The 5,097-nt window shown below is 45.9% G+C and overlaps 1 protein-coding gene across 1 annotated transcript in view; it reads right to left on the bottom strand.

The window, feature by feature from the left end:
- Positions 1 to 5,097, bottom strand: part of sgcg (sarcoglycan, gamma) — a 17,189-nt gene extending 12,092 nt beyond the window's left edge. The window contains exon 1 of the mRNA XM_048265234.1: positions 5,037 to 5,097. The gene's annotated coding sequence lies outside the window, so the exon portion shown is untranslated. The remainder of the gene's footprint in view (positions 1 to 5,036) is intronic.

Here is a 5,097-nt window from a genome sequence, read left to right as displayed (position 1 = left end):
TAGTGTGAAATGTCAGCCATTATGTAAACAGCAGCACCTCGTCTCCAATCACTCCCTGCCACTGTAGCTGTAGTCACCTGAGCCACACCCCTGAGCTGGTCACCTGAGCCACACCCCTGACCTGGTCACTGGTCACCTGAGCCACACCCCCATCACTGGCTGATCACTGGAGCTGGTCACCTGAGCCACACCCTGGGCTGGTCACTGGTCACCCTGAGCCCTGGTCCCTGGTCACCTGAGCCACACCCCTGAGCTGGTCACTGGTCACCTGAGCCACACCCCTGACCTGATCACTGGTCACCTGAGCCACACCCCTGAGGCTGGTCACCTGAGCCACACCCCTGAGCTGGTCAGCTGAGCCACACCCCTGAGCTGGTCAGCTGAGCCACACCCCTGAGCTGGTCAGCTGAGCCACACCCCTGAGCTGGTCACCTGAGCCACACCCCTGAGCTGGTCAAGAAAAGTCCAGCTCCCCTACTGGTCTCTCTGTTTTTCCTTACGTAGATTACTCTCTCCACATTCAAACTGAAGCTGGTGTTCTGGGACTTAATGACTAGAACAAAGACACTAACAACACCACCATGCCATCCTACAGGCTGCATCCCCCGGGGCTTTTAACTGCCTGAAATATCCGATTTTGTTTACCACGCTCGGAGTTTAGTGCTGGGCTGGTGGGTGCCTATTCCCAACCTTTCTCACGGCACATCAACGGTTAGCCCGAGAATTCTTGTCGCAATTCAAAATTCCGCTGGAGCTCCAAGCGGATTTGTACACACAGCCTTACAAGACTGTTTACAGCTCGAGTCACGGTAAAATGTAATTTTTGGTAAATATCTTATTTAGATACACTTATGGTGTGGGTGCTTGCGTTTCTTTAGGAATCCGCCGTCTTGGTTTTCTATAGAAATGAGTAGTAAGTGACACATACACGTAAGAGGTTGGATATACGGGACGGTTGGTAATATGTGACGTTCCGATAAGATATTTTCCCCAAATCATGCAGCCCTACTGGAGGGGCTGAGAGAGATGTGGTGTTGAGGGAGATTTGGAGAACGGGGAAATCCCAAATGAAAAGTCTCTATCGACGACTGCACACATTTGTTTAAACCAGTCTTTTAGGCTAGAGGACCAGAGATAGCAGAGCTGCGTCCACTCATCGTCCCTTGTGACCGCAGGAACGGGGAGAGCAGGAATGGAGCACTGCCTCCTGGGGGGGTCTGGTGGCTTCGACGAGGGCTGTCACATTTATTTGATTAAGCACCCCCCAAAAAAAAAAGAAAATACACCACCAGAGATCTCAGCTCATCCATCTGTCCTGAGGGCTGGAGTGAAAGGCCACACAGCCAGCTCACTCCCACACCATAGTGTCCGGAGGCCGACACCCAGGCAGGGGGGAGCCACCAGTCGCCTGGCTGAGACCTCCGTCTTTCTGCACTTGCTTTGATTTTCCTATGAAAACTTTGGACGTAAGGGATGCTCAACTGTATTTCTGCATGTGTGGTGTAGATCAAATGGATGCTGACCTGTGTGTGTGTGTGTGTGTGTGTGTGTGTGTGTGTGTGCGTCCATTTGGGTGAGTGGATTGTACAACCCTTAGATTAGATATGATGGATATTAATCTGTGTAAATGTTTGTGTGTGTGTGTGTGTCTGTGTGTGTGTGTGTGTGTTAGCAGGTGTGCTTTGAGACCACACACTGTAATGCTTGAGTTGGTGATAAAATATTCTCTCTAAAAAAACATTAATATCAGAAATCCCATTTGTCCCCAAAGCCGCCTCATCTTCCTCCTTCTTGTCACACACTCCAGCGGAAGCCATCCTTCTCTAGTGACATTCATGGATGCAGTGTCAGGCTGTTGTGCTTGCGGAATGCCTATATTTCCTGCCTAAATGCATGAGGCAAGTCAGAGAGGGCTTGAGAGGTAAAGTATGGCACCTATACCTGCCGCCAATACAAACCATCGGACTCTCCGACAGAATAGGAATGTGGGACTTAACTTTAGTACACTCTAAAAAGTAAATCCTGCATTTTAAACTGTCTTTCACCCGGCCAGCCACACAATGCAGCTATCTCCACATAATTGCTGTGTTGAAATTGACACATGTGTACCTGAGCACACACAGCAATGTGTCATTTTAACACATCACTTTTTAGAGTGTACTTGGTGCTTGAAACATGAATATCAAAACATTCACATCTATTCCAGCAGCCACTTTTATCCAAAGTGACTTATGTCAATTATATTACAAGGGCCGTTTTCCCAGCGCAGCTCAGGGTTAAGTGCCTTGCTCAAGGGCACAAGCAGTATATAGTATAATATACTCTTTTGATCCTGTGAAATTTGGTCTCTGCATTTATCCCAATCCGTAAATTAGTGAAACACACACAGCACACAGTGAACACACAGTGGGGTGAGCACATACTAACCGGACAGTGAGCTGCATGCTACAGCCCGGCAGGGGAGCAGTGGGGGTTAGGTGCCTTGCTCAAGGGGCACTTCAGCCGTGGATGTGGGCATGGGAGAGCAGTGCTAAACCACTTCCCCCACATTTTCCCTACTGGTCAGGGGATGTCAGGCAGACAACTTCGATTACAAGCCCGAAGCCCTAACCAGTAGGCCAAGGCTGCCCAACGGTTGGAAGCCGGGAATTGAGCCCACAACTTTTCAGGCTACTACTGCATGCTAGCCCAGCTCTACCTTTCTAAACTCTACAAAAAAATCATCAATCAAAGATTTGTTCTTAGACTTCCTCAGATGTATCATGGTCCTTCAACAGCCTGAAAAGTTAATCTGAGATGTCAAAGCATTGACGACTCAGAGTTCTATGAGAAACCCATTTCTTGCTGTGTCAGTACAAAACTTCTTGAGCTCTCGATCAATGATGCCACACACACCATTACCCTACCGGGCAGTGCAAACTTAAATGTTGAAACATTGGCTTACATTTGTCATCGAAAATAATAAATCAAAGAACTACTCACAGAGTATCAGATTAGTCATGGTCCTTGCCAAGATTTATGGTTCAGTGGCCTGTTCTGGAACGTTCTATTAAGATTCTGAGATGCTGAAGATTGTGTGGCCTGCTTTTTTGCTGTTTCAGTCAGTTTAAAGAGTCAAACATTCTGGATCAATGAATACACACACTGGTTCACTTACACAGACCATTAAGCTGTTATACAAGCCATACCCACCCAAACACACACACACACACAAATAAATACACACACACACACACACAATAAGATGATGAATGGTGACTTTTCCTATTGCTAAGAAATAAGGCACTATTAAAAACTAATTCCTACTTCATCCTGATGGCAAATTGTTTTTGAACCGCCCATTGTTGTAATAAGTAACAAATATATTATCTCCAAGAAGCACAAGGTAGAAATCTGAAGCTAATGATGTGTGAAATAGCTGAGACATGAACTTCCCTGGGAGTGAAATGGATAAATTAGCAGGGATATGCTACTGACCTGAATACACAATGATGTTACAAGTGATTACCCACTAGTGGTGGTTTTATACGCTCTCTGTTGTTTCACCAAATAAGCAGTCTCAATGAAGGATGGGTAAGAAGCAAAGAGAAAGACGTAGCAGACAGAAAAAGAAGAACTAGAGGAGGAGGACGAAGAAGACAAAGAAGAGTGTTGACATCTAGTAGAGGACATAATCTGGTTTGTGTTAAATGTTAATGGATCCTTAATGGACCTCCCCACACCATTAAAATCTATTTATTTTAAAGGGTAGAATTAAATAAAGGCCAAGCCGAACTCCCAGAGCACTGGAGGCAACTCCTCTTTCAATGTGCCAGCCAACTGCCAAACCACACTTACCATAGCAACCCAAATAAACATTCTTCCCATTTGCCTTTTATTGCTTAGCAAGCTTTTCCCTCCTTGCTCTGAGCATATTTCACAATCCCACAAACTGGATTAACTATCCAATGCAGAGCTTCAATATAGAAATGACTTAATGTCTCCATTTCGTGTTACTCAGGAGATTCACAGTAGGCTACTTAACCCAAAACAGGAGACAGGAGTTTATCTAATGTGCTTCTGCTGTTCCTGCACCTCTGGCAGCTCCCTTCTCCACGGACATAAACAGTGTTTAGTGGTTCCGCTGCCTCTGAAACACGCTAACTAATGACCGACTGTTAGTCTTCTAAATGCAAACCTCTCCAGATCTGCTCCTGCCTCTAGCACACTGAGGCGCTCCTCCTGCTGCTAGGATATGACTCTCATGGAGATTCTCTGAGACACACTGATGACTATCATGTCTAACTTTGTGAGGCATAAAGTCCTCAGGCGATGCACTGTCCCTGCCAGACCAGGGACCGACTGGACCGGACTCTGCTGCTTGTGGTGACTGTCCAGCTTGTAGGCATCCACCCCCCCCACACACACACACACATGCCCCCACACTCCACCCCACTGTCCTCAGACACTGACTTTGATCCTGTCTGTTGGCTTAAAGAGCAACACTACAGCACTTCAGCATAGCATTGTTACAGAATAGTAGTCTTCCAGGAGCATTTCGCTTTTATGGAACCTTCCTGTCTGTGACCACTGCTGTCCGGATAACTCCACACATGTGTAAACTCTAAAAATAGATCTTGGATTACGCCGTCAAAGGAAAAGGAACCGTACAACAAAGAGCACAAGCACGTTAAGTGAACCAAAGAAATACACAGCTGACACACATGAGATTGACTCATATTAACTGAGGTATAGCTACTGATAATTACAGATTAACACTCGTAGTATTTTGCCAAGACTGCATTTGTATTAGAATCACTTTACTCTCAGTTGTTTATGAGTTGGCTAAGCTTTCATTCAAGGGTTCTGGTGAAGAATGTCAACAGGATGTCAGTAATAAGCATACCCTAAGGCATGCACATCCCATTTACAATGGAAATAAAAGTTTGGAGGTGTTAAGTCATCAAGCATAAATGCAGAAACTACTGAGGATTCCTTTTCCAAACATAAAACACACAGAAAACTTCAAGGGTAAAAGAAGGCACCATGTTACCTACCCTTGTCGTTGCGGGCTGCGATGCAAGTCACTCAGCTCTCCTCTGATGAGTGTGTGTGTGT

The sequence above is a fragment of the Alosa alosa genome, chromosome 15 (assembly GCF_017589495.1).
Source record: "Alosa alosa isolate M-15738 ecotype Scorff River chromosome 15, AALO_Geno_1.1, whole genome shotgun sequence".
NCBI lineage: Eukaryota > Metazoa > Chordata > Actinopteri > Clupeiformes > Clupeidae > Alosa > Alosa alosa.
Note: the sequence above shows the minus strand (reverse complement) of the source record. Positions and strands in the feature narration are given on the sequence as shown.